The sequence below is a fragment of the Scyliorhinus torazame genome, chromosome 8, assembly GCF_047496885.1.
Source record: "Scyliorhinus torazame isolate Kashiwa2021f chromosome 8, sScyTor2.1, whole genome shotgun sequence".
Lineage (NCBI taxonomy): Eukaryota > Metazoa > Chordata > Chondrichthyes > Carcharhiniformes > Scyliorhinidae > Scyliorhinus > Scyliorhinus torazame.
This window is the reverse complement of record NC_092714.1, coordinates 269,670,712-269,695,479: the sequence shown is the minus strand read 5'-3', so window position 1 is coordinate 269,695,479 and position 24,768 is coordinate 269,670,712. Positions and strand designations below refer to the sequence as shown.

Here is a 24,768-nt window from a genome sequence, read left to right as displayed (position 1 = left end):
ACTGTCGCTCTCTCTCTCCCTCCCTCTCTCTCTCTATCTCTATCTCTCTCCCTCTCTCTGACTCCCTCTCCCTCTCTCTGTTTCTCACTCTCTATCTCTCACTCTCTATCTCCCTCCCTCTCTCTGACTCTCTCTCTCTATCTCTCCCTCTCTGTCTCTCTCCCTCCTGCCATCCGGACAGCGACGCAGAGACGGAGGAGACGCAGATCCAGGGGTGGGAGGGAATCTCTCCTCTGCGACCCTCCCAAAGCAAAACCCAATCAGCTGGAGATTGGGGGTCAGACCGTCCGCACACAGCCCTGAGCGAGCGGGTAAGTGACCTTCTGTTACACACACAGGCTCTCAGTGTGGAGATGGCCAGAGTTTGGAGTGATTGACAGCGCAGGAGAGATTATTTGAGGAGGACACGCACCACATGGTAAATACAGATTCAATGTAGATAAATACTGCATGTTAATAACTGGCGAGAGCTGGCGAGGGGGTGCGGTGTTGAGGGAGGAGGGGTGGTGTTGAGGCAGGGTAGGGGTTTAAACGCTGGTTGTGGGGGGCAGTCAGTGATGATACCGCAGTGCCGGTGCATTCAGAGCTGAAATTCTGGTTCTGCAGCATTCTCCCGGCCCTCAGCCGTGTAGACAGAGGCCCAGAGCTCTCACCTCGCAGTGCTGAATCCCAAACACAGCTCTTGCTGAATCCCAAACACAGCTCCTGCTGAATCCCAAACACAGCTTCTGCTGAATCCCAAACACAGCTCTTGCTGAATCCCAAACACAGCTCCTGCTGAATCCCAAACACAGCTCCTGCTGAATCCCAAACACAGCTCCTGCTGAATTACAAACACAGGCACTGCTGAATCCCAAACACAGCTCTTGCTGAATCCCAAACACAGCTCCTGCTGAATCCCAAACACAGCTTCTGCTGAATCCCAAACACAGCTCCTGCTGAATTACAAACACAGGCACTGCTGAATCCCAAACACAGCTCTTGCTGAATTCCAAACACAGGCACTGCTGAATCCCAAACACATCTCTTGCTGAATCCCAAACACAGCTCCTGCTGAATCCCAAACACAGCTTCTGCTGAATCCCAAATACAGCTCCTGCTGAATTCCAAACACAGGCACTGCTGAATCCCAAACACAGCTCTTGCTGAATTCCAAACACAGGCACTGCTGAATCCCAAACACAGCTCTTGCTGAATCCCAAACACAGCTCCTGCTGAATCACAAACACAGCTTCTGCTGAATCCCAAATACAGCTCTTGCTGAATCCCAAACACAGCTGCTTCTGAATCCCAAACTCAGGCACTGCTAAATCCCAAACTCAGGCACTGCTGAATCCCAAACACAGCTCCTGCTGAATCCTAAACACAGCTCCTGCTCAATCCCAAACACAGCAGCTGCTGAATCTCAAACGCAGGTACTGCTGAATTTAAAAAAAAGACACTGCTGAATCCCAAACACAGGCACTGTTGAATCCCAAACAGAGCCCCTGCTGAACCCCAAGCACAGCTCCTGCTGAATCCCACAGTTCCTGCAGAATCCCAAACGCAGTCCTGCTGAATCCAAACACAGCTCCTGCTGAATTCCAAACACAGCTCCTGCTGAATCCCAAATACAGCTCTTGCTGAATCCCAAACACAGCTGCTTCTGAATCCCAAACTCAGGCACTGCTAAATCCCAAACTCAGGCACTGCTGAATCCCAAACACAGCTCCTGCTGAATCCTAAACACAGCTCCTGCTCAATCCCAAACACAGCAGCTGCTGAATCTCAAACACAGGTACTGCTGAATTAAAAAAAAAGACACTGCTGAATCCCAAACACAGGCACTGTTGAATCCCAAACAGAGCCCCTGCTGAACCCCAAGCACAGCTCCTGCTGAATCCCACAGTTCCTGCAGAATCTCAAACGCAGTCCTGCTGAATCCAAACACAGCTCCTGCTGAATTCCAAACACAGCTCCTGCTGAATCTCAAACACAGGCAGTGCTGAATTCCAAACACAGCTTTGCTGTATCCCAAACACAGCTCCTGCTGAATCCGAAACGCAGGTGATGCTGATTCCCAAATACAGCTCCTGCTCAATCCCAAACACAGCTGCTGCTGAATCTCAAACACAGGCACTGCTGAAGCCCAAACAGAGCTCCTGCTGAATCCCAAACACAGGCACTGCTGAATTCCAAACACAGGCACTACTGAATCCCAAACCCAGCTGCTGCTGAATCCCAAACACAGCTCCTGCTGAATCCCAAACACAGCTCCTGCTGAATCCCAAACACAGTTCCTGCAGAATCCCAAACACAGCTCCTGCTGAATCCAAACACAGCTCCTGCTGAATTCCAAACACATCTCCTGCTGAATCCCAAACACAGGCACTGCTGAATCCCAAACTCAGCTGCTGCTGAATCCCAAACACAGCTCCTGCTGAATCCCAAACACAGCTGCTGCTGAATCCCAATCACAGCTCCTGCTGCTCAATTCCAAACACAGGCACTGCTGATCCCAAACACAGCTTCTGCTGAACCCCAAATACAGCTCCTGCTGAAACCCAAATACATGCACTGCTGAGTCTGAAACACAGCTCCTGGTGAATCCCAAACACAGCTCCTGCTGCTGAATCCCAAACATAGCTCCTGCCGAATCTCAAACACAGCTCCTGCTGAATCCAAAATACAGCTCATGCGGAATCCCAAACACAGGCACTGCTGAATCCCAAATACAGCTCCTGCTGAATCCCAAATACAGCTCCTGCTGAATCCGAAACGCAGGTGATGCTGATTCCCAAACACAGCTCCTGCTCAATCCCAAACACAGCTGCTGCTGAATCTCAAACACAGGCACTGCTGAAGCCCAAACAGAGCTCCTGCTGAATCCCAAACACAGGCACTGCTGAATTCCAAACACAGGCACTACTGAATCCCAAACCCAGCTGCTGCTGAATCCCAAACACAGCTCCTGCTGAATCCCAAACACAGCTCCTGCTGAATCCCAAACACAGTTCCTGCAGAATCCCAAACACAGCTCCTGCTGAATCCAAACACAGCTCCTGCTGAATTCCAAACACATCTCCTGCTGAATCCCAAACACAGGCACTGCTGAATCCCAAACTCAGCTGCTGCTGAATCCCAAACACATCTCCTGCTGAATCCCAAACACAGCTGCTGCTGAATCCCAATCACAGCTCCTGCTGCTCAATTCCAAACACAGGCACTGCTGATCCCAAACACAGCTTCTGCTGAACCCCAAATACAGCTCCTGCTGAAACCCAAATACATGCACTGCTGAGTCTGAAACACAGCTCCTGGTGAATCCCAAACACAGCTCCTGCTGCTGAATCCCAAACATAGCTCCTGCCGAATCTCAAACACAGCTCCTGCTGAATCCAAAATACAGCTCATGCGGAATCCCAAACACAGGCACTGCTGAATCCCAAATACAGCTCCTGCTGAATCCCAAATACAGCTCCTGTTGAATCCCAAACACAACTCCTGGCGAATCCCAAACACAAGCACTGCTAAATCCCAAATACAGCTCCTACTGAATCCCAAATACAGCCCCTGCTAAATCCCAAATAATGCTCCTGCTGAATCCCAAACACAGGCACTGCTGAATTCCAAACACAGCTGCTGCTGAATCCCAAATACAGGCACCGCTAAATCCCAAACTCAGGCATGCTGAATCCCAAACGCAGCTCCTGCTAAATCCCAAACACAGGCACTGCTGAATTCCAAACACAGCTCCTGCTGAATCCCAAACACAGCTCCTGCTGAATCCCAAACACAGTTCCTGCAGAATCCCAAACACAGCTCTGGCTGAATCCAAACACAGCTCTTGCTGAATTCCAAACACATCTCCTGCTGAATCCCAAACACAGGCACTGCTGAATCCCAAACTCAGCTGCTGCTGAATCCCAAACACAGCTCCTGCTGAATCCCAAACACAGCTGCTGCTGAATCCCAAACACAGCTCTTGCTGAATCCCAAACACAGCTGCTGCTGAATCCCAATCACAGCTCCTGCTGCTCAATTCCAAACACAGGCACTGCTGATCCCAAACACAGCTTCTGCTGAACCCCAAATACAGCTCCTGCTGAAACCCAAATACATGCACTGCTGAGTCTGAAACACAACTCCTGCTAAATCCCAAACACAGCTCCTGCTGCTGAATCCCAAACATAGCTCCTGCTGAATCCAAAATACAGCTCCTGCGGAATCCCAAACACAGGCACTGCTGAATCCCAAATACAGCTCCTGCTGAATCCCAAATACAGCTCTTGTTGAATCCCAAACACAACTCCTGGCGAATCCCAAACACAAGCACTGCTGAATCCCAAACACAGCTCCTGCTGAATCCCAAACACAGCTCCTGCTCAATCCCAAACACAGCTGCTGCTGAATCTCAAACACAGGCACTGCTGAATCCCAAACACAGGCACTGCTGAATCCCAAACACAGACACTGCTGAATCCCAAACAGAGCTCCTGCTGAATCCCAAACACAGCTCCTGCAGAATCCCAAACACAGCTTGTGCTGAACCCCAAGCACAGCTCCTGCTCAATCCAAACACAGCTCCTGCTGAATTCCAAACACAGCTCCTGCTGAATTCCAAACACAGCTGCTGCTGAACCCCAAACACAGCTCCTGCTGCTGAATTCCAAACACAGGCACTGCTGAATCCCAAACACTGCTCCTGCTGAATCCCAAACACTGCTCCTGCTGAATCCCAAACACAGCTCCTGCTGAACCCCAAACACAGCTCCTGCTGAATCCCAAACACAGCTCCTGCTGAATCCAAACACAGCTCCTGCTGCTGAATTCCAAACACAGGCACTGCTGAATTCCAAACACAGCTCTGCTGAATCCCAAACACAGCTCCTGCTGAACCCCAAACACAGCTCCTGTTGAATCCCAAACACAGCTCCTGCTGAATCCAAACACAGCTCCTGCTGCTGAATTCCAAACACAGGCACTGCTGAATTCCAAACACAGCTCTGCTGAATCCCAAACACAGCTCCTGCTGAATCCAAACACAGCTCCTGCTGAATCCGAAACGCAGCTCCTGCTGATTCCCAAACACAGCTCCTGCTGAATCCAAACACAGCTCCTGCTGCTGAATTCCAAACACAGGCACTGCTGAATTCCAAACACAGCTCTGCTGAATCCCAAACACAGCTCCTGCTGAATCCAAACACAGCTCCTGCTGAATCCGAAACGCAGCTCCTGCTGATTCCCAAACACAGCTCCTGCTGAAACCCAAACACAGGCACTGCTGAATCCCAAACACAGCTCCTGCTGAACCCCAAACACAGCTCCTGCTGAATCCCAAACACAGCATCTGCTGAATCCCAAACACAGCTCCTGCTGAATCCAAACACAGCTCCTGCTGAATCCGAAACGCAGCTCCTGCTGATTCCCAAACACAGCTCCTGCTGAAACCCAAACACAGGCACTGCTGAATTCCAAACACAGGCACTACTGAATCTCAAACACAGCTGCTGCTGAATCCCAAACATAGCTCCTGCTGAATCCCAAACACAGCTCCTGCTGCTGAATCCCAAACACAGCTGCTGCTGAATCCCAAACACAGTTCCTGCTGCTGAATTCCGAACACAGCTCCTGCTGAATCCCAAACACAGCTCCTGCAGAATCCCAAACACAGCTCCTGCTGAATTCCAAACAGAGCTCCTGCTGAATCCCAAACACAGCTCCTGGTGAATCCCAAACACAGCTCCTGCTGAATCCCAAACACAGCTTCTGCTGAATTCCAAACACAGCTTCTGCTGCTGAATCCCAAACACAGCTGCTGCTGAATCCCAAACACAGCTCTTGCTGAATCCCAAACACAGCTGCTGCTGTATCCCAAACACAGCTCCTGCTGCTGAATTCCAAACACAGGCACTGCTGAATCCCAAACACAGCTCCTGCTGAATCCCAAACACAGCTCCTGCTGCTGAATCCCAAACATATCTCCTGCCGAATCTCAAACACAAGCACTGCTGAATCCCAAACACAGCTCCTGCTGAATCCCAAACACAGCTCCTGCTGCTGAATCCCAAACACAGCTCCTGGCGAATCCCAAACACAAGCACTGCTAAATCCCAAATACAGCTCCTGCTGAATTCCAAATACAGTTCCTGCTGAACCCCAAATAATGCTCCTGCTGAATCCCAAATACAGCTCCTGCTGAATTCCAAACACAGGCACTGCTAAATCCCAAACTCAGGCACTGCTGAATCCCAAACGCAGCTCCTGCTAAATCCCAAACACAGCTCCTGCTGAATCCTAAACACAGCTCCAGCTCAATCCCAAACACAACTGCTGCTGAATCTCAAACACAGCCACCGATGAATTCCAAACACAGGCACTGCTGAATCCCAAACACAGGCACTGCTGAATCCCAAACACAGCTCCTGCTGAATCCCAAACACTGCTCCTGCTGAATCCCAAACACAGGCACTGCTGAATTCCAAACACAGCTGCTGCTGAATCCAAACTCAGGCACTGCCAAATCCCAAACTCAGGCACTTCTGAATCCCAAACACAGTTCCTGCTAAATCCCAAACACAGCTCCTGCTGAATCTCAAACACAGGCACCGATGAATTCCAAACACAGGCACTGCTGAATCCCAAACACAGGCACTGCTGAATCCCAAACACAGCTCCTGCAGAATCCCAAACACAGCTTCTGCTGAACCCCAAGCACAGCTCCTGCTGAATCCCAAACACAGCCCCTGCCGAATCCGAATCACAGCTCCTGCTGAAACCCAAACACAGGCACTGCTGAATTCCAAACACAGCTGCTGCTGAATCCCAAACACACCTCCCACTGAATCCCAAACACAGGCTCTGCTGAATCCAAAACACAGCTCCAGCTGAATCCTAAACACAGGTCCTGCTGAATCCCAGACACAGGCACTGCTGAATCCCAAATACAGCTCCTGCTGAATCCCAAATGAGCTCCTGCTGAATCCCAAACACAGCTCCTGCTGAATTCCAAACACAGCTGCTGCTGAATCCCAAACACAGCTGCTGCTGAGTCCAAAACACAGGCACTGCTCTATCCCAAACACAGCTCCTGCTGACTCCTAAACACAGGCACTGCTTAATCCCAAACGCAGATCCTGGTGAATCCCAAACACAGCTCCTGGTGAATCCCAAATAAAGCTACTGCTGAATCCCAAACACAGCTCCTGCTGAATCCCAAACACAGGCACTGCTAAATCCCAAATACAGCTCCTGCTGAATCCCAAACACTGCTCCTGCTGAATCCCAAACACAGGCACTGCTGAATCCCAAACACAGCTGCTGCTGAATCCCAAACACAGCTCCTGCTGAGTCCAAAACTCAGGCACTTCTGAATCCCAAACACAGTTCCTGCTAAATCCCAAACACAGCTCCTGCTGAATCTCAAACACAGGCACCGATGAATTCCAAACACAGGCACTGCTGAATCCCAAACACAGGCACTGCTGAATCCCAAACATAGCTCCTGCTGAATCCCAAACACAGCTCCTGCAGAATCCCAAACACAGCTTCTGCTGAACCCCAAGCACAGCTCCTGCTGAATCCAAACACAGCTCCTGCTGAATTCCAAACACAGGCAGCACTGAATCCCAAACACAGCTGCTGCTGAATCCCAAACACAGCTCCTGGCGAATCCCAAACACAAGCACTGCTAAATCCCAAATACAGCTCCTGCTGAATTCCAAATACAGTTCCTGCTGAACCCCAAATAATGCTCCTGCTGAATCCCAAATACAGCTCCTGCTGAATCCCAAACGCAGCTCCTGCTAAATCCCAAACACAGATCCTGCTGAATCCTAAACACAGCTCCAGCTCAATCCCAAACACAGCTGCTGCTGAATCTCAAACACAGGCACCGATGAATTCCAAACACAGGCACTGCTGAATCCCAAACACAGGCACTGCTGAATCCCAAACAGAGCTCCTGCTGAATCCCAAACACAGCTCCTGCTGAATCCCAAACACAGCTCCTGCAGAATCCCAAACACAGCTTCTGCTGAACCCCAAGCACAGCTCCTGCTGAATTCCAAACACAGGCACTGCTGAATCCCAAACACAGCTCTGCTGAATCCCAAACACAGCCCCTGCCGAATCCGAATCACAGCTCCTGCTGAAACCCAAACACAGGCACTGCTGAATTCCAAACACAGCTGCTGCTGAATCCTAAACACAGGTCCTGCTGAATCCCAGACACAGGCACTGCTGAATCCCAAATACAGCTCCTGCTGAATCCCAAATCAGCTCCTGCTGAATCCCAAACACAGCTCTTGCTGAATTCCAAACACAGCTGCTGCTGAATCCCAAACACAGCTCCTGCTGAGTCCAAAACACAGGCACTGCTCTATCCCAAACACAGCTCCTGCTGACTCCTAAACACAGGCACTGCTTAATCCCAAACGCAGCTCCTGGTGAATCCCAAACACAGCTCCTGGTGAATCCCAAATAAAGCTACTGCTGAATCTCAAACACAGGCACTGCCGAATCCCCAACACAGCTGCTGATGAATCCCAAACACAGCTCCTGCTGAGTCCAAAACACAGGCACTGCTGAATCTCAAACACAGCTCCTGCTGAATCCCAAACACAGCTCCTGCTGAATCCCAAACACAGCTCCTGCTGAATCCCAAATAAAGCTACTGCTGAATCCCAAACACAGGCACTGCCGAATACCCAACACAGCTGCTGATGAATCCCAAACACAGCTCCTGCTGAGTCCAAAACACAGGCACTGCTGAATCCCAAACACAGCTCCTGCTGAATCCCAAACACAGCTCCTGCTGAGTCCAAAACACAGCTCCAGCTCAATCCCAAACACAACTCCTGCTCAATCCCAAACACAGCTCCTGCTGAATCCCAAACACAGCTCCTGCTCAATCCAAAATACAGCTCCTGCGGAATCCCAAACACAGGCACTGCTGAATCCCAAATACAGCTCCTGGTGAATCCCAAACACAGGCACTGCTCTATCCTAACACAGGTACTGCTGAATTCCAAACACAGCTCTTGGTGAATCCAAAACACAGGCACTGCTAAATCCCAAATACAGCTCCTGCTGAATCCCAAACACAGCTCCTGCTGAATCCCAAACACAGGCACTGCTGAATTCCAAACACAGCTGCTGCTGAATCCAAACTCAGGCACTTCTGAATCCCAAACACAGCTCCTGCTGAATCCCAAACACAGCTCCTGCAGAATCCCAAACACAGCTCCTGCTCAATCCCAAACACAGCTCCTGCTGGATCCCAAACACAGCTCCTGCTCAATCCCAAACCCAGCTCCTGTTGAATCCCAAACACAGCTCCTGCTGGATCCCAAACACAGCTCCTGCTCAATCCCAAACACTGCTCCTGCTGAATCCCAAACACAGCTCCTGCAGAATCCCAAACACAGCTCCTGCTCAATCCCAAACACAGCTCCTGCTGAATCCCAAACACAGCTCCTGCTCAATCCCAAACACAGCTGCTGCTGAATCCCAAGCACAGGCACTGATGAATCCCAAACACAGTTCCTGCTGCTGAATCTCAAACACAGCTCCTGCTGAATCTCAAACACAGTTCCTGCTGCTGAATCTCAAACACAGTTCCTGCTGCTGAATCTCAAACACAGTTCCTGCTGCTGAATCTCAAACACAGTTCCTGCTGCTGAATCTCAAACACAGTTCCTGCTGCTGAATCTCATACACAGTTCCTGCTGCTGAATCTCAAACACAGTTCCTGCTGCTGAATCTCAAACACAGTTCCTGCTGCTGAATCTCAAACACAGTTCCTGCTGCTGAATCTCAAACACAGTTCCTGCTGCTGAATCTCAAACACAGTTCCTGCTGCTGAATCTCAAACACAGTTCCTGCTGCTGAATCTCAAACACAGTTCCTGCTGCTGAATCTCAAACACAGTTCCTGCTGCTGAATCTCAAACACAGTTCCTGCTGCTGAATCTCAAACACAGTTCCTGCTGCTGAATCCCAACCACAGCTCCTGCTGAATTCCGAACACAGCTCCTGCTGAATTCCAAACACAGCTCCTGCTGAATCTCAAACACAGCTCCTGTCGCTGTCAGTCTTCGCAACCCTTATTCAGGCTCCAGCATATGTTTGATTTTATTTTTATCTTTAAAACTCCAGCTTCCTTCCCATTGCCAGCAACATCACTGAGGAATTGTCTGGTGGTTTATCAGATTGCTGTTCGTGGGATCTTGCTGTGTGCAATTTGGCTCCTGCGCGGTGTCAACCGTGACTATCGTCCCCCTGGCCACCCCTACCAGACCCCCCGTCCCGGCGGAAGCCCTCCCCCAGCCAGCAGCGCGGCTCCCGCCCGACTGTGGTGCCGCTGGACACAGTCCATAGCCGCCATGCCGGGTCCCCGACCGCTGAGACTACACATCAACTCGACCCATCGGGGCGGAGCATCGAGAAAGGGCCTTCAGGTGACGCGCTAACGCCGTCTCAACGGCGTGTAATACGATGACGATTTTGGCGTCAAAAGGGATTCTCCACCCAATCGTCAATTACGAAATCGCCGTCGGGGAACGGAGAACCCCGCCCATTCAGTACAAGTTATCCCAAACCACTTGTCAAGTCACATTAGAATAATGTGCCCAGTTCTGGTCACAGCACATTAAGAAGGATGTAAGGGTCCTTGAGCGGATCCAGAGCAGATTTACCAGAATGATTCAGGGATGAGAGAATTTAACTACAAGGTTCCCCCAGGAGCAAAGGGGACTGGGGGCAGGGATTTGTTAAAGGGCTAGAAGATTCTGACATGTTTAGGTATGGTATAAAAGGAAAAACTCTTCCTATTAGCTGATTTTACAATGACATGGGGACAGATTTAAGGTTTTGGGTAAGGGATACAGAAGGATTGAAGGAAGAACATCTTCATGCAGCCAGTGGTAATGACCTGGAACTTGGTGCCAGGGTGGTGAAAGCAAAGATGATCATTGATTTCAAAAGTAAATTGAATGGCCGCTTATGGAAAATAACGTTGCAGGGCTGCCGGGGTAAAGCCGGGTGGGGGGGCTGGCGTTTCTCATTGGTTGCTCGAAAGGGCGTTGGTGTGGATCTGATGGGCAGAATGGCTTCCTTCTTTGCCATAATGACTATTCTCAGGATTGATATTATGCTGAGAGTATCACCATATATGGAGATAGGGCAGGAAAGAAGAGTTGAGATAGACAGTCAGCAGTGATCTTATTGAATGGTACAGAGGGCACAAGGGGCTGTTATATTTCTATTCCTGTTTCCTATTCTATGGTAAGAAATGTGGAGCAGAGTAAATTCACAAAGGGACAGAACCTGTAAAAGATAAACTATTGATGCAGGTGGAGTTTGCACTATCTTTTTCACAAATACTGATCTTAGGATTTTACGTAGGCACAGATTCATTGGAAAGCACCAAGGATAGCTCCTACAAGCCATGAACTCTTATCCTGTGTCACCTAAGCTGCTGTAGTGGGCATGCACCACATTCATTTTTCAACCTACTCTGACAACCCATCTGGGGCAGGTGGTGGGCGAAGATCAGGAGATTCTTCCTCGAATCAATGGGCAGGGGGAAGAAATAGCCATTTTTCAAATCAACTCAAGAATTCACTTTGCTGAAGCCCTCCCTTTTTGTCTCACCATGAATATCCCCATAAACTCAAACTTATTCACAATGTTTTTATAAATGAGTTCACTAATGTAAATGCACCACTGGCAAGGCCAGCATTTATTGCCCATCTCTAATTGCCCGTAAGGTGGTCATGAGCTGTTTTCTTGAACTGCTGCAGTCAATGTGATATAGATATACCCACATGTGGCGTAGGTGCTGTTGGGGAGCACGATCCAGGATTTTACCCCAGTTGTAACAAACGATGGCTATGCAATACCAACCATGGGGCGGGATTCTCCGACCCCACGTCGGGTCGGAGAATCGCCGGGGGCTGGCGTGAATCCCGCCCCCGCCGTGTCCCGAAGTCTCCGCCACCAGAGATTCGGCGGGGGCGGGAATCGCGGCATGCCAGTCGGCGGGGGTAGGAATCACGCCGCACCGGGTCGCGGGCCCACCCCCGCCAATTCTCTGGCCCGCGATGGGCCGAAGTCCCGCTGCTGGAATGCCTGTCCCGCCAGCGTGGATTAATCCACCTTTTGAACGGCGGGACAAGGTGGCGCGGGCAGGCTCCGGGGTCCTGGGGGGGGGGGGCGCGGGGCGATCTGGCCCCGGGGGGTGCCCCCACGGTGGCCTGGCCCGTGATCAAGGCCCACCGATCCGCGGGCGGGCCTGTGCCGTGGGGGCACTCTTTTTCTTCCGCCTTCGCCATGGTCTTCACTATGGCAGAGGCGGAAGAGACCCCCTCCCCTGCGCATGCGCGGGGATGATGTTAGCAGCCGCTGACGCTCCCGCGCATGCGTCGCCCGGCAAAGACCTTTCGGCCCCGGCTGGCGTGGCGCCAAAGGTCTTTCCCGCCAGCCGGCGGAGCGCAAACCACTCTGGCGCGGGCCTAGCCCGTCAAGGTGAGGGCTTGGCCCCTAAAGGTGCGGAGACATCCGCACCTTTGGGGCGGCCCAACGCCGGAGTGGTTCCTGCCACTCCATTACGCCGGAACCCCCCGCCCCGCCGGGTAGGGGAGAATCCCGCCCATGGTGTGTGACTTAGAGGGAACTTAGATGTGTTGATGTTTCCATGTGCCTACTGCCCTTATTTTCTCAGTGATAGAGCTAGCTGGTTTAGGAGGTGCTGCTGAGGAAGCCTTGGCGAGTTTGTGCAGTGCATTTTGTAGGTGGCACACATTGCTGCCTCTGGGTGTTGGTGGTGGAGGGACTGTTTATGGGCCGTATCATTTATTGCGCAATGCCCTTCATACCAAAGCTTTCAGACAAACTGGCTTCAGCAAGTTGACTTCAGGATTCATTTTCAAAATCTTTCAGGGTTCACCTGTAACCCTCCATCCCATCAGAGGGACCCCCACCATAACTTCACTGAACACCCCTGATTTTTCACTACATTAGTACTTGTCCCCTGATTCCTCTATTCCAGTATTGATGGCAGTTATTTGAATCATTCCACAATTGCCCTTTGGAATTCTTCCATTAAATGTTCCTGGCCTTGCCAGCACCTTTGTTGTTTTCACAAACATTCTGAAACCCATACTTCTGCCTTGTTCTGTGAGGTCTCGGTACAGTCCCAGTTGGTTTTATAACACATGAGGCAGACAAAGTTCAAAGCCTGGTTACATAGCTAATTTTTAACCGGAACAGGTGACTAGCCTATTGTCAAAGGCTACAGCTTGAGGGGCACCACTCCCCATCAAGCTTAGCTGACTAGGAGATTCTCCTGCACTTACCATCTACCATAGGCATAATGGAAGGATATACAGGTTGATAATCAAAGTGCTTGGCCACATTGTGAATGCGCCTTCTGTGGTCATCAAGTCCTGCTGTTGGACTTGAACTCAAAACTTCTGGGTGAGAGGCAGCGATGCTACATATTGCACCGCAAGACCTTCGCTTTCCCCTCTAGCTCTACAATTATTTTAAAGATTTTTTCCCTCAGAATTTTATAGAGTTTAAATATTGTCTGTTTTTACAATGCTAATTTATCGCAGGTTTGACACCTATGTAATTGAGTCACTGAGTGAACTTGTAATCCTTGCACCTTACACACCGTGAGTCTCTTTCTTGGTTGAATGTGTTGCTGTGTTTGAAGTGTTCAAACACTTGGATTCCCAAGTTCAGAAGACCAATTTCCTATCACTCAGGCAAGATTGGTTGCCGACATCAACCCTAAACTAGGCCATGAGATTGAAACAAAGATATTTATAGCAAGGCTACAAAGGCATTCAGCCTTTCTTGCTTCTGCTGAATTTAGGCCTATTTTTTTTAACTGATTTTACACAATCCTATTTCCCCTCTCATCTGCTGAAACAAATAGCAGTTTCTTGATCATTTATAGTGTACCTCTTTGTCAAGCAGCTCTTTGATTTCTTTCCTTTATGGGCTCTGCTTCAATTTGTGACTGAGATATTTCACATTCAGTTGTGGCTGTGCAAGGATATTTTGTTCAAACCGTCCCATTAACTCTTTCTCTGACTTTTTTAAGTTCTCTTCTGGCACTGCCTCACCAACTACTGGAAGCAATCTCAACATAACCCTTTATAATAAAGATCTCTTAACCTTCTCAGCCCATGTTAAAAATGGCCCCAATTGCTCAAGTTTCTTTTCATTATTGTAACCTCATCCCAGTGACTCTATGCTACGCCTTGTATATTGTTCATCTCCAGTTTCTAGAATAGATGTCCAAAACTGTACATATATTCCAACTACAGCCTAACATTACCTACCTGTTTTTCTATTCTTCACATTCGCAGAGTGTGACTGTTGTTGGCAAAGCTTAAATTTATTGCCAAACCCTAATTGTCCTTGTGAAGACGCTGGTGAACTGTTGCTTTGAACCAATACAGTGCATATGGTGAAGATCCACCCACAGTGCTTTTAGGGAGGGAGATTAGGGGCGTGCTTCTCCAATCCTGCAGCAAAGTGTCCACGCCGTAGTAAACACCGTCGCGTTTTACGACAGCGTGAACAGGCCGCTCCCAGGACTAATTCTGGCCCCTACAGGGGCCAGCATATCGCTGAAGCGGTTCGCGCCGCTCCAGCTGCCGATAAACAAATCCAATCCAATCCAATCCAATTTAAAGAAACTTTGAGATTCAAGATGCTTGCCAAGAGAATAAAGTCACAAGATTCCATGGGTTTTGAACAAACAAAAATAAATGTTGCTATGCAAGTTGAGAAAGATAAACCAATTTACAATATCATAGAATCCTTATAGTGCAGAAGGAGGCCATTCGGTCCATCGAGTCTGCACTGACTCTCCAAAAGAGTGCCCTACCTAGGCCCATTTCCTCACCCTAGCTCCGTAACCCCACCTAACCTTTTGGACACTAAGGGGCAATTTATCATGGCCAATTCTTTTTTTCTCCCCTGGTGGGGCAGTGGTTAACACTGCTACCTCACAGCGCCAAGACCCGGGTTCGATCCCAGCCCCGGGTCACTGTCCATGTGGAGTTTGCACATTCTCCCCATGTGCGCGCGGGTCTCACCCCCACAACCCAAAGATGTGCAGGGTAGGTGGATTGGCCACGCTAAATTCCCCCTTAATTGGAATAAAAAGAATTGGGTACTTTCATTTTTTTTTTAAAGCATGGTGAATTCACCTAACCTGCACACCTTTGGACAGTGGGAGGAAACTGGAACACCTCCATGTAGACACGGGGAGAATGTGCAAACTCCACGCAGAAGGTTACCCAAGGCTGGATTTGAACCTGGGTCACTGGCGCAGTGAGGTAGTAGTGCAAACCACTGGGCCGCCCTTATCTAACTTATGCTCTAACATTCATGATTAATATGGGGTACATGTGAACTAACAGGTAAACATACCACACTGTACAGTAAATGGCAAATGCGACCAAGGCATTCCATGGATTTCTTTACAACCTACTTAGACATCAATAAACAGTGAGTCAATCAATCTTGTGGAAACTCTGTCTCTCTCACGAGAGATTCCAGTGTTCATCTACAAAGATTGCGCCATGGAATTCTCTCCAAAAGTCTATCCTGCTCGGAACAGCCTACCTCACAGCATTTCACTCTTGTCTCTCAAGACTTCGTTCCCCTGGATTTCTCAGTCTGAACTCCAGCACTAACTCACAAGCACAATTTCAGCTCTTTGGTCATGCTGAGCACAATACTCCTGATCCAAAGGAGTACCTTTGCCCCAACAGCCCACAGTACGGAGTCATCAATCTTCTACATCTTCTTCAATCTCCAGGGCTTTTCCTGAGCCCTCATTAGTACAATCTGCCAATCACAGCTCTTTTGCTACTTTGCAAACTTCTTTCCTTGCTCCTGTCTTTCTTCTTAACTGGGTCAACTCCCTGTTCCCTGTCTGGGACTCCTCTTTTGGGACCTCTCCCTGGGGCTCTTCTCGATGGTGGTGCTCCACTCCCAGTCACATGATCTGGTTTCCCCACCATTTTCTTTTTTATCTTCGTACAGGTTCACTGGGCCCATCCTCAGCCCAAAGAACTTTAAAATGCCAGACTGTGCATGTGCCGCTCGCACCACGTGTGTGCATGCCAAAACCCCCAAGGTTTTTCGGGACTTGGAGTTCTCAACCTTGCCTCAACTTTAAGGTAAGTTTAGATCTTGTAACTATTTTGATAAATCTATATCTCCCTTCAGGTTAATATCTCTCACAAAGCCTCTGATGGAGCTCAAAAGCTAGCTTTTTGCCGAAGTTTTTAGTCACCTGCCTTAATATTTCTTTAATGACACAGTGTCAAATTTTGTTTGATAACTCTGGTGTAGTATGGGATATTTTGCAACATTAAAAGTGCTTTATTAATATAACGTTGAGGTGGTTGAGGTGTGGTGCAGTGTTCCAGATCAGGTCCAAACACAGCTTTATATAACATATATAGTAAGAGCAGAAATAGGTTGTTCAGCAGTTCTTCTTGTCCTGGAGAATTGTGAACCCAGGAATGGCTTGTTGGTTAGTTTTGTGCCTTGGCCATCATGTCATCTCCTGGGATAGGCAAAAACAACAAGGAAAAACCCAGAGCCTCAAAGGGAAAATGCTGTGGAAAACTCCTCTCTGAATATTGAAATAATCCAGGGAATCACATGGACAAAGTGTTATCTAAATGATGTAATCTTGACCCAATCAGGAACCAGTCCAGTTCCTTCTTAATTTTTGAAATCCAAAATGAAGTTGTGACCAACAGCTGAAAGAATTGCTGACATTATTTTACTGGAAAAGGAACTTTTTTGAGTGAGATATCTCACGGCTACACCATAGACTTTAACCTTGCCCTTCAGTTTTATTATTAGCTGGAAGTATAAAGTAATAAAGGTGCAGTAATGGTGGTGGAGCTTCTTGGACCTCCGTGACATGTGGGGCCAACAGACTAACTCCATAACCAACAAGATTTAAGGATTGAGAAAGAAACAAAGGAAAGGTAAAGAAGGAAAAGGAGCGAATTAGAGTCAGACCAGGTGGAGAAAGAGAAATAAACAGAGAAAAAGATTGGATCAAGTGAGAAGGTAAAATACAGATAGAATGGAAAATAAACCGTGAGTTTAAAGGGCAGTTAATTTGTAAATATAACAAATCCTTAAAAAAACGGGGAGGTTGGGAATGAGATATGGTTTATGCAAAGGAAACTGGAGTAGATGAGGGAGACAGTCGAGTAGTGGTAATGTCGCTGGAGACAAGAGTTCAAATCCCCCCAGGGCAGCTGGTGGATGTCAGATTCAATCAATAATCTGGAATTGAAAAACTAGTCTCAGTGCTGGTGACCAGGAAACTATTGTCGTAATCTGGTCAGGCCTCCATGTGACTTCAGACCCACAGCAATGTAGTTATCTCTTAACTTCCCTCTGAAATGGTGTAGCACGTCAACTTAGTTCAAGGGCAATTAGGGTGGGCAACAAATGGTGGCCTTGCCAGTGATGCCTATGGCCATGAAAAAATAAATGTTTTAAAACTGCAGGAGATTCACAACTCATAACATCCCTGTATGATTTGCACGTTTAAGCGGCACATGTTGTTAACATACTATGTTTCTCCAGCAAGACCTGGTTTGAGTTTTTTCTTTTAAGTGCGTTGTTGGGTGATTAAGGATATTCCAAAGGGACAGAATTACATGTGAGGAGGTTTTTATATTGTATTGTTAAACATACTGGTCTGCCACACCAAGGTGAAGATTCTTCTCTTGCTTTAAACGCACCTTTTTATCGGCCAGTCCAGAAAGATGTCAATTGTAGCTGCTGACACTCCTGTTGATCGGCCAACATGACAGAATGAATGACTCACTGATGCATCGGGCTGCTTGCTACACTCCGGGTTTTACAGATTGAAGAAAAACTCCACTGTGTTCTCCAAGGTAAGTTCAGAAAATATATTCTTTCAATTGTTCATATCTGTTCTTTCAGAGAGAGTGCGAATTAAAATGACGATCAAATAAACATTTAAAAATGGCGTCCCGATCGCTCGCTTTACTAAGGAGTTCTGATGAGCGGAGCTTCTCAATGTTCCCCGCTGATGCCCCCTATCAAATGCAAGTCGTGTTTTATAGCCTTGTGTTTCTCAGTGCTGCGAGCACCGGGAAGCACGCGGCTAAACGCACTCACAATGGCACTTTTTCCCCATTTAATTAAATCGTGCCCTTCGTGACTCTGAAAACAGATTATCTGGTCTTTATCACATTGCTGTTTGTGAGAGCTGGCTGTGTGAACATTTGCTAATGCATTTCCTACATTACAACAGGGACTAGACCTTAAAAGTGCTTTAATAGTCTTTAAAGTGCTTTTGGAATGTCCTGAGATCATGAAAAGTGGTGGGTTAGAGACAAAATATGCTGGAAGCACTCAGAAGGTCAGGCAATGTCCATGGAATAAGGAAGGCAGAGAAAGACTTGCATTTCTATCATGTTCATAATATCATGACATCCCAAAACAATTTATAGCCAATGAAACACTTATGACCGATAGGCGCTATTGTAATGTAGGGTTAAAATGTCATGGATCCAAAGCATTAAGCCTACCTTCCTCTTGCTACAGATGCTGCCTGACCTGTTGAATTTTACCAATATTTCCTGATTTAATTTTGTATATATTATTCTGCTTCATAGAATCCATAAAATCACGACAGTGCAGAGGACGCCATTGAGTCTGGACCAACTCTCTTGAGGCCTACTTCCCTATCCCTGTAACCTGGCGCATTGATCATTGCCAATTCACCTAACCTGCACATCATTTGACACTAAGGGCCAATTTAGCATGGCCAATCCACCTACCTGCACATCTTGGACAGTGGGAGGAAACCAGAGCACCCGGAGAAAAGCCACGCAGACACGGGGAGAGCATGCAAACTCCACACAGACAGTGACCCAAGCCTGGAATTGAACCTGGGTCCCTGGCGCTGTGAGGCAGCACTGCTAACCACTGTGCCACCGTGCCGCCCGAGGCTGGTATCTTCTCTGACAATGTCAATCCATCACATGTACCATCAGGTTTTGTAATCCACAGTCCCCTGAAAGTGTCATTGGCGCTCAGCATTAAACATGCCTGCGCTGTTTAGCACAGGGCTAAATCGCTGGCTTTAAAAGCAGACCAAGGCAGGCCAGCGGTTCAATTCCCGTAACAGCCTCCCCGAACAGGTGCCAGAATGTGGCTTTTCACAGTAACTTCATTTGAAGCCTACTTGTGACAATAAGCGATTTTCACAAGAAGAACTGATGCAAGTTAAAGGCAGTTCTGATAGAAGGTCAGTGACCTGAAAGGTTAAAGAGAATCTGGAACTAGGGATCACTGTTTAGAAATAAGGAGTTGTTCATTTAAGACAGAGATGAAGAGAAATGTTTTGTCTGAGAGGGGTATGAGTCTTTGCAAGTCTCTTTCTCAAAGGCAGTGGAAGCAGAGTCTCTGAATATTTTCAAGGCACAGCTGGATAGATTCTTGATAAACAAGGAGGTGAAAGGCTATCGGAGGTAGATCGGAGATTACAATCAGATTTTATTGAAAAGCGGAACAGGCTCAAGGCGTTAAGCCTTGCTCCTAATTTATCCATTCATATGTTCACTTTTCCTCTCCACAGAGAGGAAAGTGGCTGGTCTTCACAGAGAGTGGCTAGTTTAGCTCAGTGGGCTAGGCAGCTGGTTTGTGATGCAGAACAAGGCCAGCAGCGAGGGTTCAATTCCCGTACCAGCTGAGAATTCTGAATTCTCCCTCTGTGTACCCGAACAGGTGCCGGAGTGTGGCGACTAGAGGCTTTTCACAGTAACTTCATTGCAGTGTTATTGCAAGCCTACTTGTGACAATAAAAAGATTATTTCCTTAGATGCTACCGGACTTACTGCAGAATATTTCCAACACTTTCTATTCTGATTTCAGCAAGTTAAAGGAGTTAATGCTATTGTTAATGCTGTGTGACTGATGTGAAACAGGCCCTTATGGTGGTGAATCCAGTGTGTTCATGTGACCTTGATTTGCAAAGCAGTACAGAATTAGCGCTTCGTAAATTTATGAGGTACTTGTGAGCTTTCGGAAGCCTTGCAGTATAATGAGAGCACCACTTGTACACCCTCCCACATAGATGACTGTAAGACAATACTGACTCAGAGTGTGAAGCACAAACAAATGTAATCAGAAAATAAATGAGGTTTAAGATTGTAACTCACAACTTTAAAAAACAGAATTGGACAATGTATGGGGGGGGGAGAAGAATGAGCGGGCTAATTTTTAATTGGCCGAAAGCCTACAATCGCCATAGGATCCTGATTTTCACATTGAAACATCGACCCGTCTGTTTTGGGTGGGAAAGCTGCCCCTGCCCCTCCCTCATTTAAATCCCTGCTTGAAAATTCACTCAGGTCAGACTTGGATGCTAAAGAGGTGACTGAGGTGCCTACTTGATTTTTCTTTGTCAGACACCTGTTTCTCTTGAAATGCTTCTTTCCTCTGAACACTTCTATTAAACTAGACGCAACAATGATACACTAATGTGTTAAGCGCTCAAATCCAAAACAATTACCCACCCTGTAAAGAAATAATGAACACAAAATGATTGGACAATGCATCGCAAAACTTCAACATCGGCAGAGAAAGTCAAGTTGACATTTTGAGCTGAGTTCTTTTAGGTGTGACCAGTAGCTCAGTGGGCACTCGCAGTCAGACGTACCTGGGTTCACACTGCATCCAGAACATGAGCACAACATTTAGTCTGACACTGAGGGAGTGCTGCACTGTCAGAGGTTCTGTGTCTTGGATAACATGTAAAACTGCTGCCCTATCTGTCTGTTCAGATGAATGCAAAAGATCCTATGGAGCTCTTTAAATGAGGTCAGTGTTCTGGCTAACATTCAGCCCCGAACCGATGCTATCAAAATAAATTACCTGGTAATCTATCTCATTTAATTTCATTCAAACTGTTTTAATTCTAGAAGGATAAAATTGAAGAGTAGGGAAGTTACACTAAGCTAATTTGAACCTTGGTTAGACCACACTTAGTACAGTGTGCAGTTCTAGTGGCCATATTATAAAAAAGGATGAAGAGGCACTGGATAGGGTGAAGAGAGGGTTCACAAAGCATAGGTATACATATCAGGAAAGGCTGTTTGGACTGCGTGTCTTTTCTCTTGAAGGAGGAAGGCTTAAGGGTGACCTAATCAAGGTCTTTAAAATTATGATGTGGCGATGCCGGCGTTGGACTGGGGTGAGCACAGTAAGAAGTCTTACGACACCAGGTTAAAGTCCAACAGGTTTGTTTTGAATCACTAGCTTTCGGAGCACTGCTCCTTCCTCAGGTGAGTGAAGAGGTGGGTTCCAGAAACTTATATATAGACAAAGTCAAAGATGCAAGACGATACTTTGAATGCAAGTCTTTGCAGGTAATAAAGACTTAATTAAGACTCTGCAGGTAATTAAGACTTAATTACCTGCAAGACTCGCATTCAAAGTATCGTATTGCATCTTTGACTTTGTCTATATATATGTTTCTGGAACCCACCTCTTCATTCACCTGAGGAAGGAGCAGTGCTCCGAAAGCCAGTGATTCGAAACAAACCCATTTAAAATTGTGAGAGGTTTGGTAGATCGGACACAGAGAGAATGTTTCTTCTTGTGGGAAGGAGCATAACAGGAAATCGTCAGTATATAGTCACCAAGCAATAAAATAGGGAATTCAGAAGGAATTGTTTTACCAAAGTGTGGTGGGAATGTGACACTCTCTACCACAGGAAGTGATTGAAGTTAAATAGAATAGATACATTTAAGGGAAAACTAGCAAAATAAAAGTGAAGTCAACATAGTCCCAGATGGCCATAGGTTGCTTTCCCCTTTCAGGGGGAGAGCTGACTGGTGGGGATTTAACCTGTGGATCACCACACCTCAGGCGAGGGGCAAGGTTGAGATTGCGGGGCCTTCATGAAGGAGGGGAAACTAGACAAACATAGGGGGAGAAGGGAATCAAGGATTACGATCAGAATTTTAGATGAGGAAAGAGGGGATGAGGTTCAATTGGAGCATAAACACTGGTATTGGCGATTGGGCCAAATGGCCTATTTCTGTGCTGAATATCCTACATAAGCCTACATAATTTACAATTTGTAGGTCCTTGCAGTGATGGAATTGGCTGCAGGAGCAAGTGATTTTGTGACGTTCGTTGGGCCATTCCTTGGGATTGATCTCTTTATTTACAGAATTCCTGATTTAATTCAGACTTGCAACATTTGCAGTTTTGTCTTTTTTATTTGTGTTGTTAGATTAGTAGATGTGAGACTTATTAATGACTTATTTAAGACTGCCCAGCGACAGACCTTGATTATGAGTTACAGTAGATTTATTATACAACACAAATTATCAGGCTGATACTTAACGGAGGCAGCACTCAGCTGTGTCTTGTAGCCACCTGGGTTGGCCACTTCCCAACTTAAAATGGAGATCCGCAAAGACTACAGGGAAATTCAGCCAACACAGGCAAAAACTAGCAGGTGCAAAGTTTCCTGTGTATTAGACTTTGCAGAAACCCAGACAGCACTGAAACTACCCACCACCTGCACACTAATGGGCGATCCCCAGGAACAATTGGAAACATTTAGTAAAACAAGGTCAAGCCAGACTCCTCGGCGCCAGCAGGAGCCAAGACAAAGGAAAGCCAACGGACACTCAGGAACCGCCCAGCGATCAGGGAACGGCTCCGGTATTGGAGAAATCGATCCAAGTGATCGGAACATAGTCCAATCACTTGGAACCAGATACGGGGTCCGCCCCGAACGGCGCAAAGCCCCTGGGGACTAAAAAGTACAGTCCCCAAGTTCAATTTGTCCTTCTTGGCAGCGTCACTCAGCAGCGCGAACCAACCCTTGACAGTGACCTGCCTAGCTGCCGCACCAACCAAGTAAGTCTCCAGTCAAAGCACGCTATGAGATAGGCGCTCCTAGCTACCAGTCCATACCAGCTTTGAATCCTGCAGACTCAGAACCCGAACGAAAGGCCATTTGTTCCCCTGACCTGGTGGGCCAGTTCCAAAGCTAAGTATAGGCCTTTTAGTGTTAGAGATAGTCTAGTAAGTAGAGTTTTATGCATGAGTAGTGATTGACTGTGTATAATAAATGTGTTTTGATTTGAAACTTACTAACTGGTGAAGTGAGTTATTGATCAGTACTTGAACTTGAACCTCGTGGCGTTATCATAAAGATACCTGGCGACACTAGAGCAAAGGTTATAGAAACAGAGCAAATTAAGCAAAGATACAACGAGCAACATTTAAGAGCCAACCAAAAGTTAGCAACATTTACTGGCTGACTCTGACGGGACCCGACTTAGAAGTGGCCTAACCACTCCGGGAGAACCCAATTTTGAATTAGAATCCAATTGGGAACAGAAAAACCACAAGTGTTCAAGCAGTTCTGATCAATCCTCATAATTCGGAAGCGTGTTAATGCATGCGTAACTAACAGGGCTATAAGGTAAAACTGATAGATTTTGTTGCGATAAACTGTCGGGAGTTTGTATTCCGGAAATTAGCGAACGCCGTACCCGTGTTTACAGCACCGCCTTCGTACACCTCGTTCCAAATTTTAAAAGAGCATTCAGATAGGAAAAATGGCATTGAAGGCAATGGAACGCCTCATGAACCCTCAGGAATTTGTGGTCGCAGCGACCAGCAGCAGAGTAGGACAGTGTCCCGTTTGGGAAGAAGAGATCAGGAAATATCTCAAAGGGAAAGGATGGCCCCTTTGGAGTGAATTCTGTGATAATGAGGACACAGGTCCCGGGAGTATAGGACATACTTGGTGGGAGAACCTGTCAGAGATCCATAAGAAAAGCTTGGGAAAAGATCGCAAGCCGATGGCAATCGTGTCCTGTCTGGCACAATTGCGAGGCACAGAGGAGGTCGTTCGGACACTCTGCAAAGAGATAGAAGAGAGACATCGAATGAGCAAGGTGGATGTTAGTGAGATCGAGAGAGAGAATATAGATTTGAGAAGGAAGTTGGCAGCAAAGGACGGAGAGGTGGATGATGCCAAGTGGGCACACCAGTCTTGTCTAGTGCATCTGAGCAGCTTCCAAACCCAATATGAGAAGGACGCAACGTGCAGTCCTGGTAAGAGAAGAGACAGAGAAACAGGTAGAGGCATTGCAAAGGCAGTGCAGCGATCTAAAGGCAGCGTTAAGAGCACTCCATGCTGCCACCATGGAGCACAGACAAAGCTCATTAGATCATGCGAAATGCAGGAAGCAGATTGCGGAACTGCAGTTTTTGCTTTCAGTGCAAAATGGGTTTCAGAGCACTTTTGGATCGCAATTAGATGAGGAAGACGGCCCTGATTGGCAAGAATTAAATGAAACCACACATAGGTATGTTCAGGGAACATGTGCGCAAGGAAAGCCCCAAAAGAGAAAAGCACCCCAACCCCCCCCACAGAACAGATAGATCAGGCACCCATGATTCCAGTAACCACCCACCGCACAGTCACATCGGAAGGAGACGCAGAATTCCTTTACACCACCCCTTTAACCGTGACCCAATTACGGGACGCGTGCGAAAAGATCACACCGTTCCTCCCCACCTCAGACCCCCACCATTTCTTTGCTAGAGTGAAGCAGCAGGCGACCATGTACGGCCTGAATGAGCGTGAGCAAGTGAAGCTCGCAGTTTTAAGCTTAGACCCTTCAGTTGTAGCAGCCCTTCCCGACCCACAGAATGGAAGAG

The 24,768-nt window shown here is 47.5% G+C and overlaps 1 protein-coding gene across 4 annotated transcripts in view; it reads left to right on the top strand.

Moving 5' to 3' along the window:
- Positions 1–217: 217 nt before the first annotated feature.
- LOC140428632 (syntaphilin-like) overlaps positions 218–24,768 on the top strand; it is an 83,130-nt gene continuing 58,579 nt past the window's right edge. The window contains exons 1-3 of one of the 4 annotated variants that reach the window (XM_072515296.1): positions 308–418; positions 16,050–16,186; positions 17,798–17,938. The gene's annotated coding sequence lies outside the window, so the exon portion shown is untranslated. Of the gene's footprint in view, positions 419–15,694; positions 16,187–17,797; positions 17,939–24,768 lie in introns of those variants that run through there. The other 3 variants (XM_072515297.1, XM_072515298.1, XM_072515299.1) reach the window with 3 other exon arrangements.